General features: G+C 46.8%; 1 protein-coding gene across 1 annotated transcript in view; it reads left to right on the plus strand.

Annotated features, from left to right (window-relative positions):
- Window positions 1–12,533, plus strand: part of Slit3 (slit guidance ligand 3) — a 595,100-nt gene that overhangs the window by 430,726 nt on the left and 151,841 nt on the right. The gene's annotated exons all lie outside the window — the stretch shown is intronic.

Here is a 12,533-nt window from a genome sequence, read left to right on the forward strand (position 1 = left end):
CAAAGTGTGATTTCTCACCTCCCACAAACTGGGGTTCCTCAGTCAAGCCGTTTCTCCCATGCTCCCGCTGTATTTGTTGGAGCAGATGGCCAGAATAGCCCCCCAGCATCTGTCTGTGTATTCAGGGAGCGGCTCTCTGAGTGTGGGCATACAAGGAGACAGGTTACAGGTCTGTGGCCGGTGACAGAGGGGTTATCACCAGAAGGTGAGTTGGAATTAGCCAGAAGCAGGGAGGGACCTTGACTCAGGACGAGGGGAAATGACAGACAGACTGGTAAGGTCTAGCTATTGCTACTGTTCCTGAGATCTTATCTCCGGCTTCAATTCAAACTTTAAACAGTAACCTTAAAGTAGTGGGGACGAAAAGCTGAGGGGAAATGATCCCTCCTTGAAATCCCACCATGTATGTACCTTATATAGAAACATACACACACAAGACTGTCCTCCTATGTCTTGGATTTTCACGTGCTCTAACTAAAGAAACCCACTTTCTGGAGAAAAGTCACTGAGGGGTCACGTTGGGGTCATTCGACTAAAGTTGGATTGTGTTAGAAAACAGTTTGATCGCTGTCCCCAGCAGGTACACTGCTCGCTGCCCTTGATGTGGGGAAGCCTGGCGAGGAAGCAATAAAGCACAGGAGAACGTAGGTCAGGGGCTGTGCCATTCAGTCCTTACCCTGCCCCTAATTAGCCATGTGACCTTGGGCAAGTCTCTTCGGCTCTCAGAGCCTCAGTTTTCTCTTTCGTAAAATAAAGGAGTTGATTGCTCTAACTTGAGAGTTATTTGCCCTCTCCAAAATCTGCAAAAATCATTACGTTGGAGCAGTGCTAGCTTCAGAGTGATAAGAGAATAGGATGAGTTGAGCATCCTTGGAGGGGGTGAATCATATAGTTAAAGGTTTCCTGTGCCTGTTTGCAGTGGAAGAATGAATGGTCGATAAATGAACATATTACAGCATCCCTTTGTACATAAAGGAAGGTGCACATTCTTCCTTTTCACCTGGAAGACACCAGCAGTGGGTTAGAAAGATTCCCCTCCACCTTGCTAGAGAGGAAGGTGATTCTAGGAGGAATCACGGGAAATACAGGGGATGCTGATGCTGCAAGCCACTTGAAATCGGTTGCAAGCTGAGGATTCCTGGCATAGAAAAGACAGGACCCACAGGCAGGAGAGGTCAGATTGTCAGTCCTGAGATGGATGGTCTCTCCTCACCCAAACTCTGACCCCGGAACCGGCAACAATTGCATGTCTGTGGGAGAGTGTGCCAGCTGGAATTTAGCAACCCAGGACTTATCCTGCTGGGAAACTGGAATTGAGAAGGGAGGCATGATTTTTCCTTGCCTTCAAAAAAGCCTCTGTAGGAAGGTCTGGTAGGAGCCTGTCACCTTTTTACTCCTGGAGAGGGAGAATGAGACAGATGAGAAAATTCCTTTGGAAGAAATGAAGAAGTAGAAGTCACAGCTGCCACCAAACAGCTGTGATGACCTGCCAGCCCCTTGGTTAGTTTTCTATGAGTGTTGTCTGAGGGGGTCTTTGGGGGAAAGGAGCACTAAGGATAGACTCCCATGGGTGGGAACTAGGAAGCCATAGACTTGGGTCAAGCTCTGTGACCTCTCACCTTTGAGAAGGGACCACACAGGAGGGACCCTAAATGTTGTGCTTCCCACATCTTTCTCCCTACTGTGCCTTCTTCTGGGTCAAACTCCTGCCCAGGGCATATTTGGACAACTCCTCTATGCTCAGATATTTACTTAGGGTAAAAAGTGATACCCAGATATATCAGGTGTAGCTAAGTTAAAACCTAGAAACCCATGACCAAAATACTAATAACAGTAATAAAAATAATACCAGGGTCTCATCCCTCATCATTGTGAAAGGCCTGCGGATCTGATTCCTTTATCTTCTCAATTCCAAACAAAGCCAGATCAATAGCTTTGTTTTCGAGCTGCTCATTTGGCCTCCCATGGCTAAGCACTTAAAATTAATCATAATCAGTTATTCCATGGTTTCTCTAATTTCCAGCAGAGGCACAGGGCTTTGGAGACATCCATCTTAATGGTGAGCCATTCTGAAATTGGCTGGAGTTGACATCTCCATTTAAGGGGACTCCCCGTCCCAGACCTTCCAAACATCATCTACACATCTCTGTGATCAAAAGTTAGGCACCATAAGGAATCTTGTCAATGAAACAATGAACAGGAACTAAGTGGAGGCATTGCATATTAATAATTTTTTTCAGCTATAAAGATGTTCAAAGTGCATTAGCCCTGGAAAGGTTAATTTTAGGATCCTGAAGAATAATAGTGTGCACATTAAGAAAACTGTCATGGTTCAGATGTACGGTGACATTACGTAAGGTGTGGTCGGAAATGAGGAATGGGGTGTGCTTATCTCATGGAAAGTTCTAGAGATTATTTGTCTTAAGGAAAGTCTGAGATGTCAACCACTCGGGGAACATTGCACACTCAGTAATGCACTTTCCCATCTTTCTTATGGTTGGAAGTACCATAAATTTCCTTTGCATTGAAAAGCTGGTTTTATTCATTACATTGAATGTGAACCCAGAAGGTGAGTCTGAGAGGGAACTCAGATAGTGAGGAGATCGTGGTCTGCGGCCAGGATAGCAAGGAGCAAAGGTACTGTGTTCCCCTCCATGTTGGCTGCGCCCGGTGGGGACTGTTCAGCTCAAGGTGTAGTGAACAAGGAAAGCCAATGCCACCCTCTGCTTTCCAGTCAGCAGAAAGGGGAGTAAGAAGAAAGTGTAGTGAAACTTCCTAAGGCTGGCGCATCCTCACAGGGGAGGAGGAATAGTGAAATGGCCAGAGCTGATAGTTCATCATGCCCACAGCCATAGCCAGTGCTCCACCACCATAGCCAGTGCTCCACCGCCATAGCCAGTGCTCCACCGCCATAGCCAGTGCTCCACCGCCATAGCCAGTGCTCCACCGCCATAGCCAGTGCTCACACCACCATAGCCAGTGCTCCACCACCATAGCTAGTGCTCACACCGCCATAGCCAGTGCTCCACTGCCATAGCCAGTGCTCCACCACCATAACACTTTCTCACATTAGATATTTGCATGATCTCAGCCCTCCAAGAAGCTACTGTTCCCATCACCCTCCTTTTACAGTAGAAGCCAACTAACTACTAAGTAATAGGCAGACCAGCCTCCGTGGCCACCATAGCAAGCTGCCTCACTAGTCCATGTTGCCGAAAATTGAGATGTTAGGCACCGTGTGTTACAGAGTGGTGTGAACTGTCCTCCGGGAGCTGAGCTAGGCAAACTGTCAGTGCCTCTTCTCAGAACGTCCCACAAGCTCCCAAAACTGCCCCTCATGTTCCCTTTACCCAGCTAACTGGCCCCTCATACTGCGAGGCCCCTCAAAGTGTAAGATAAGTCCAACTCACAGGGGAAAGTAAAAAAAAAAATCTTTCTTTTCACTTATTAACATTGTAATTGCAGAGATGATTTAGTCTCACTTCTGTCCGTTTCCAGCACTCAACAGTCTGGGGGCTTTGTTTCCAGAAACTGCACGCACACACGCACGCATGCACATGCGCTTGCACACACACAACTACGGATGTGATTTTGTGGCATGTAAAGTTTTTAATCGGGGAGCCCAGGCTTCAGTGAGTCAGACCTCCGCTCACTCCTCCAGCAATGACCCTTCCCCTTCCTTCTGCCTGTCCTGCGCATTTTGCGGCTCCTATTTTTTCACCTGGTACGTTGTGTGGTGCCGCAGCTGCGTGCGACAAGGCTGCGTTCTGAGCTTCCTGTGCTCAGGCTGCCGTGAGCTAGCTTTCCGGTCCCTGCCAGCTAAGTTGAAAATGGTCAGGTAGTTCTCAGTTGGACTGGGCTCCTCCCTGCCCAGCATGCCTTTGTGAATGGAAAGCAACAGCCGAGAGTTTAACTTGTAGTTTGAAAATTGAGAGGACAGACAGATGAGTCACAGTGAGACAGCGGGGGTGCCTGAGGAGGCGAAATACTTGCTCTTTGGCCTGAGGACTGGAGTTTGAACCCCAGAACTCGGGCTTTAAACAGCTGGGCCTTGAGGCATCCCATCCGCTTGTAATCCCAGCTCAGGGAGGCAGAGACAGGTGCATGCTGGGGGCTTGCTGGCCAGCCAGCCTAGCCTACTTGGAGCGCCCAAGCCAGAGACTCCCTCTCAAAAACAAAAGATGACTGCCGCTGCGGAACGACGCCCGAAGTGGTTGTTCCGACTTCGAGTGTGTGTACACACACAGGTGCAGCCGCACACGCGCTAAAAAAGCCTGGCTAATAATATGTGTAGTTATTTTCTGAGGAGTTTATAAGAGATGAAAAGGTATTTTCAGTAAGAATTTCAGTAGACTAATTATCAGAAACTAGATAAACAAAAAAGCCAGACTACAGATGTCAGGAAAACATATCCAGGGACCAGCTCAATCGCATGGAGATCCTGTGGGTCTGTAGATAATCAGTATGTGCAGGTCTGAAGGTCTTGTTCCTACTTACGGCACTTGCCAACTTGGGAAATTCAGTGTCTTCACGATAGCCGGCACTGAGACACAGGACCTCTAGGTGTCTCTAGAATGACCGACTACGGCTCAGGTAACTTGGAGAGGAAAGGCTGGGACTGGAGAGAGAGCCGTACCTCCTAACCTTCTGCAGCCTGGGTACCTCCCTGGGGTCGCCTAATACTGGTGCGCCCAAGGTCAACGGTAGATTGTACTTAGTAGAGAGATTAGAACCTGGGGTCCTGGCTCCTTGGTCTGTGCTCTCTGTTCAAAGGGGACCCTTGGCAAGGTTGGGGAGCCGAAACAGCTTGTCCTTTCAAGATCCACCTATCATTACAGTTTGGTAATGTTAAGGAGGTTGAGGGAGTGCCACACATCTGTGGCAGACTCAAAGGAGCATCCAGTTTTCTGCTCTCTTTCAAACCAGAGGCTGCAGACTAGACCACAAACCGTATCGCATAGGCAAAGAAGACTTTTTATTCTGTAAAATCTATATACATATATATATGATTTACATTTCACATTTAAAAATTGGGATCACTTACATAAAATTCCAAATTTCTAGCTTCTCTCAAAAATCCAGACACATTTGGCAACTCTGAGACCACAGTTGTACACTGCAGTGGTCATCCATGGATGAGGAACATCTGCCCTGCTCACACTCTGCTTTGCCATCCACTTTTTCCCCTGTATGTCCACTGCCAACCTAGGCAACCTTCATTTTAATCCATCCAAGAGGCATGAGCACACAGTGCCAGCAGAGTGCCAGGTGAAGTGTTGTGGACCAGAGCCTGCCAGAATTTTTCAGTGGCCATGCACAGAGAGACCTGAGAAACATAGAGTCTAGGACTTCCCAAACTGAGCAAGGACACCCCAGGAACATCCAGGAATGCCTCATGACTCATATCCTGGGAGGTTCATCTCAAGAGTTAAGCTAGCCTCCCAATTCACTTTGATTTTAAAGCGGTAGTAATTAGGTCCATGCATCTGAAGACTACTCAAAGGGGCAACAGTCTACCAGACTCCTAGTGTCGTTCTAATTCAGCCATATCCGGGTGGGAACAGTACGGCTGAACATTGTGCCCCACACACAGACAGAGAAGGGTAAATGGGAAGAAGTTCTTTTTCTGGTGTTGGAGAAAGATGACAGAAATAAATTGACAATGGGCTTGATAGTCTTGTAGCACGGGGAAAGTGTCCTGGCTTAGGGGTGAGAGGCCCTGGTTTCGGGGATGGTCAAGGAAAGTCCAGTTCAGAAAAATCTGGAGTTCAGTGCAAGTGGAGATCTGTCCTCCATTTCAGCTGAGCTGCTTCTGTCCTGGTTAGCAATAATAATGACATGGTGATAACATATTACATAGCCCAGTGATGTAGTATATGAATTACTTGTTAGGAACATTGTTATTTCAGCCATGTGTGAGCATCCATTATTGTCTTCTTCTGGCATGTTTCAGACAACAAGCTAAGACTTAAGAGGGTGGCCTGTTACTTACGTGTGTGCCATAACTTTATAGGGAGGATTGTGTTCATCCAGCTCAACCAGTGTGAGACTGAGGATCCACAAATGTGAATCATTTCCCCAGAGTAACAATGGCCAGGTCCAGGGGACTCTTCTTCCAGTGCTTAGATTCATTTCTTCACAAAACCTCAGCCCTTGCACTTAACTGCTCTACTGCAATAACATAATTAAAAATTATTGAAGACATGCTATAGTGCTGAAACAGTAGGAACAGGCGTATCAAGCACCAGTGAGGCCAGTGGCCATCCTCATCGTGAAGAATGATGCAGGAACTATGGTCTTTCTCTTTGAAGAGCTGATCTATAGGATTGTCAGATCCACATTTAAACCCAGCCTGATCACCATCACATATGGATCCGCAGAACTGCCCCAGACAAAGAGGAACGAAGGAAGCCAGGGTTGAACAAGGAGCTGATGGGTGCCGTCAATGAGCTGGAGGCTAGTTCACTGTCACCAACTAGATAAAAGAGGTTCCGTCCTCACGGGACAGTGAGGACCGCCGTACATATCCCTTAGAGCCGTGGTGTAAAGGAGATGTCACTAGTGTGTGCGTAACCAATGGCGAGTGAAGACGCGTGAAAACTTAAGTTGGTGGATACTTTGTACGGCTTCACTGCCACACATAGTAGGCAGTCGGCTAAAGTGCAAGGCACCAAGTCAGGGTGAAATTAATAGACTAAATAGAGAATCTCCACACCACCATTCCTCTGCAGAATGTTGCTGCATTCTGGTCCAGAACAAAATTAAGGTTATGTATGGCTATCCTAGTTACATTGCAGGTTGAACGAGGTGTTTGACAGGACCCTGCCCATTTCTCACATTACCTCTGGTTTTCTGTTTCTCTAGCTATTTGATGAGTTCTGCTCCCCCACACACACACTTACTTTTTAATCATGAACAAAATCAGAGCTACAGTGAAAATTGGTGTATTCTAATAGATGAGATTGGTTTTCATTTATTTACCAAATGCTTCACCTGGATCTCTCTGGGCCTGCACATTAACAGCCCTGAAGTCAGTGTTTACTCGTGACATAGTTTTGAATTTAGAACTGTCATTACTTAATGAAACTCTTAAAATATCCCGGAATACGATTTTTTTGACACTACGCTGCAAATTAGGATGTACACAGACTATCAGGATTAAATTGCATTTTGTGAATTCCAGTCAGTCCTCGGCGTACTAGGACAGGTGCCGGCTTCTCTCTAAGCACTGCTGTGCCGTGTAAAACACCCCTCTTCAAGAGGCCCTCAGTCTCGTGTTTGGTGATAGTCAAGTGTTTAAAATAAAGAGGTTTTAAGAACGCCGGCTTAAGAAAAAGTAAAAATTAATCTGAAGTCTAAAGTCATTTTCACATGTAAATAACCAACATTTTTGGTCTTTAAAGAATCTACGGTCTGAGGTAGCTTATGATTTCATTTCTCCACTAACTAAAAGCTGGTTATTTGAAAACGCACCGGTGTATATTCCTGGGTAAAGGAATTCCCAGGAATTCCGAAGCTCACCGAATTGTTCTTCAGTAATGAAGGATTTTAAAGCAAATCCCCCTGTTAACACTTGTTTTTGGTGACTGACACTCTGGTGTAAGGTTTGGATTTTTTTTTTTTTTAAGTTTTATGTAGTTGCTGTTTGTATTTTTTAAAAATCAGCAAAGCCAGGCATGGTGATGCATGTAAGCTCAGAACTCATAAAGGTGAGGCAAGATCAGGAGTTTGAGTCCATCCTGGGCTCCGTAGTGGATTCCAGCCCACTTGAGCTGCTTGATGAAATTGTGTCACAAAGAAAACTAGAATCCAATCCCGACATCCAAAATTCAATTGATTTTATATAAAAGAATATATTTTCAACTTCCATTGACTATCTGAAGCCATGGCAACACAGGGCACATGTGTGGCTACAAAAGCATGTCCGGCAGCTCTGTGAAGGAAATACTGCACATCTGTGGGATGTACACGGTAGCCAGGCATGATTCCTGAGCACATGCACCAAGAATGAATTACTTCATCGCATCTCACTTCAACTCACAGAAATTTAAATTTCCGAAGTTGGCACCTAAGGGGACAATGCCTTGAGGCACAATTGGAGGTCTGTGTGCTGCTGGACCAGGTCTTCCCAGTGGTTCCAGAGTTCTCCCCAGGCCTGTGTCTCCAAACCGCCCTTGCCATTGCTGTATATTATAAAGCATCATCTAATAGTAAATATGTTGCTATATCATCCTCTCCACTCTTCCCTTCCTCTAACTTAATTTAAACATCTAGGTCTTAGAACCACAAAAGATCCATCCTTAAACACCCTGGATTATTACAGTTGCATCCCACCAAAGTCAGACCACCGCGAGAATTAGCTCCCACGGCCAGTGTTCACTTCTCTCAGTCTTGTGAATGACTTCTGTTTACTGGGTACTCAATTGAGTGGCAAGCTCACTCTCTTGTCTGGGCCTGTCTGTCTCCAGACGTAAACCGGAAACACAGTATCCAGTTAGGAAAGGAAGCCTGTTGACCACACAGGAGCTGAAGCAGGTATCTGCAGAAAGAGAGAAAGGAAGCCTTGTTTGTTTGTAACTGTGGTCACATGCCAAGGTCCGGGGGCTGGAAGTGACTTGCGGAGTCTGGCCAGATGTCCTGCCCTTGTGCACAGCTGGATATCCAGCGCCACTTGTAGCTGTGTTTTGAAAGCTACTCAAAATCCAGCCTCCTGGAATCAAAGGAATGAAGGAATAGAAAGACCCTGGGGGTGGGGGCTCACTTCATTTTAAAAGGGGAAAAAAATCTCTCTAGAAAGGTTAAGTAAAGTGTCTGTAGCTGTAGGAAAATTTCATGGCAGAACCAGGCCAGAAAGCAGTCCTTTTGGCTCCTTATCCAAAGCTTTTTATTGCCGTCTGCTTCTCCGTATTACCAGACAGGAAACAAAAATTAGTGAAGCCAGACCCTGTTGGAAGCATCATCCCTTGATCCCCGGGCTTGCCAGAGGGAACATTTTGCATTCTGCATGAGGACAACATGCTGCCTTCCTAGGCCCTTCCAGGCATCTGACCACTGCTTAGGAGGCAGCCACCCCAGTGTCTCCGCCTGGTCAGAGGGGAGCCTGGGAGGGGATCCAACTCCAGTTCATCATTCCTCAGCTGCCAGTGGTGACTAGAGGCACAATTAGGGAACCATAGGGCCCCCTACTTGTTTTGTGAACCCAGATAAGACAGGTGTGAACTGCACCCAGCTCTCTGACAGAGCCCCTCCCCCATTACAAATATCAGAGAGATCCGCCACAAGCACTCTGAGTCGTTTCTCTGCAGTGACTCAGGGTGCAGACACAGAACTGATGAATGGAAGTCATGGGCCAGGCAGGGACATACCTGCTGGGAGGCACAGTCTTCCCCCAAGAACAGAAACTGCATGGGTGTCTGTCACCAAGGAATAACTGTGGGGTAGCAGACACCGTGGCATCTGGCTGGGTTGTTTAAAGCCAGGGAATCTGAGTAGTTGGTTTGCAGGGGACACCTCTTAGTGGACAGCTACCCTTCAAGAGGGGACATGCAGAAGAAAAATGTTAACCACAGCTTACAGGTGCCATCAGGAGGCCGATTGTGTGTGTGTGTGTGTGTGTGTGTGTGTGTGTGTGTGTGTGTGTGTGCGCGCGCGCGCGCGCCCCAGTTCAAAATGTTCATTATTTGATTCAGAGCACAAAACTTGGCCCCCGTAAACCAAATCCACCTCCCAGGTGTTTGGTTCACTTATGGATTTTGTGTCTCAAGGTGACTGGGTGCCAATCTTAAAAATCCAGAAGATTTCCCATGAAGATCCTGCATGGTTCACATTTTTGTTTCAAACCTGAAAGGAAATCCAGGAAACACTGTACCCACACTGTACCCAGCTTAGCACAGGTTCTGGAAATTCGAAGTGACAGTCCATTTAGGAAGGCTGCGTTTATGGCAGTCCCTCTGCAGCCCACTCTGGAGATAATTGAGTTGTCCCCTGGATTAGCACAGAAAGCTGTTCAGAGTGGGCATTTATTTGTATCAAGAGATGCCCCAAACACCGTCCTCCTTATCTTTAAACAAAACACCCATTGCATAAATGTTTACTGAGTCTCCCTATGTGCCAAAAATGCAATCAGGTCCCTACTTACACACTGGGGCACAAAACAGTCTTTCTAGGTCTGGAGAGATGGCTCCGTGGTTAAGAGCACTGGCTGTTCCGCCAGAGGATCCGGGTTCGATTCCCAGTGCCCGCATAAAACTGGTGTCTGTAACTCTGGTTCCAGGAGGTCTGGCACCCTCTTCTGTTCTCTGTGGACACCAGGGACACAAACAATGCACATATATACCTGCAGGTAAAATAGTCATACATAAAATAAAAGTAAATAGATCTTTAAATGAAAAGAAAAAAAAAAACCCTAAAACAGCCTTGCTGTCTTCAACAAGACAGTGTGCACATCCCAACTTTGAGTATTTAATCACTACCTCCTCCTTCCTCTCTTACCAAGCTGGACACCAAGTATAGCTGAGGGATTTTTTATTATTTCATTTCTTCTTGATTCCAAACTCACCTGCTCAGCTGTAGAAGCTGGAGGTCACTCTTCCATCCATGGCTCACTGCAGATACCTTGGCCTAGTGGCAGCCCTGACTCCTGCCTGGGTAGAGCAGTGTTGGAGTTCAGATTCCATCCTGGAGACAATAAGAGAGAATAGGGAGGCCACTGCTTCCTCATTCACATTACGTTCTAAGCAATATTGTTTGCGGTTAACCAAGTTGGACAGCAGTTGAACCATTGAGAACCACGGCTAGTGTCCATGATTAGCTCCCTGAATGAGTTCTTCAGCATGCACTCACCAAAAGCACCAGCGCCTGGTAAATACTTACACAGCCAGGCATCCGGCCGAGCAGGGGCAGCCTCTGAGGGTTCGTCTTCCTCTTTTGTTCTTCCACCTTCTACACTTTCCCAAGTGTCTTCTCCTTCCTCTCTTAACACTGAGGCTCTGCTGAGCGGATGGAGATGGATTCCTGCTTATCGAGGAAATCTGAATCCAGAATGAAGGAATGACCAAAGACAAGCCCTTTGGTTAAGGAATCTGAATCATCAAAGACCCAAATTGGCAGCTGATTGTTTTTATTTATTTCTGTAGGTTTTACATGACACCTGGAGACCATTTAAAATGTTACTTGGCGGTGAGCTCTGTGTGTTTAAAAATAACACTCGCCCAGTGCCAAATCACTTCAGAGTCGGGGACAAATATTGAGACAAAAACCCCAGCTGTTATTGCTTTGGCTGCTAATTTGAGGTGTCAGATGAGAGCCCGGCTGCTATACGTCAGTGAATAAGGCCCCTTGTGAGATCATTATGTTTTCTAACAGTTGAGAGTAATGGTCTCATCAGTGCGGCATCAGTTGTTTTCATTATATGCCCACACAATGGTTATGAGCTTTAATTTAAACGGTCCGCAGGGAGATCAGGAAACTTGGTATTACGCAGCACCCAGGATAACTGAGAGCAGGTAGCGGAGGTGTGGCGGCTGCCCGTCATCCTTCTCCTGCCTCATTTGACCTCAGAGACCTATTTCCCAGTCCAACAGGAGACAGACAGGCTCAGGTTAAAGAGCTCTTGGTTCTGTGGTGTATTCGTAAAATCCCATTCAGCCCATGTAACACCAAGGGCCACGATGACTTTTGGTAACATTTTCACCTATTGACCAAGCCTTTTCCTTAAAAGGCATTGAGACACAATTGTCTTCTCCTCCATGTAGCCTCAACGGCTCCCCACACTGGTGGAGCTGAACTCTTCCTCTTCCTAGTACAGGAACAGGGGCTGTTGCCTTGGAGCAGCCTCAGCCGTGAGACTGGTCCATACATATCAGACACAGTGAAGAGAGTTCAGCACAAATCACATGGCCCACCTCCACCTTGGGAAGGCATGGAGTTGGACAGCGACATCTGTCTGAAGGCAATTTTGTCAGTGGCAGTTGCATATAACACTGACAGCTGTGGATCCCAGTGACACACCTGGCTGTGCCTATAGTTTCTATAGCACTATAGTGTGTGATCTTGGCATAGTTCATTCACCTGGCTTGGGGTAACAAATGAGCATAGGTCTGGATTTCAGGATGTTAGGAAAAACAAATGAGATAACGTGTGCACAGTGCCCGGGCCCTGCAGGCAGAGTCAGCATCTTTACCACCGTCATGACTGTCTATCATCATGGTTATCTTCACTGGGAAGTCCAGGCAACCCTACCTCAAAGCTCTAGTCTTTCCAGACAAGTCATGCTCCGCAGCAGAATTAGGGGGTTCGTGACAGAACATAGAACATTCAATTGAAATTTTCTCAAATGATGCACCACTTCCGCCTTCCTGGTTTCTAGAGTTTACTGGAGCATCTAGACAAATCAGAGCAGTCCAGAGCTGGGAAGGAAGGCAAGTCACACCTCACTGTAAGAGAAACAGTGGAAAGAGCTTCATCCACCAGGTGCTGAGGGTGGCCTGCTGACCCTGAGAGGCTTAGTTAGGGTCAAGTTCACTGGGTCCCGT

This window comes from Peromyscus maniculatus, chromosome 8, assembly GCF_049852395.1.
Source record: "Peromyscus maniculatus bairdii isolate BWxNUB_F1_BW_parent chromosome 8, HU_Pman_BW_mat_3.1, whole genome shotgun sequence".
Classification (NCBI taxonomy): domain Eukaryota; kingdom Metazoa; phylum Chordata; class Mammalia; order Rodentia; family Cricetidae; genus Peromyscus; species Peromyscus maniculatus.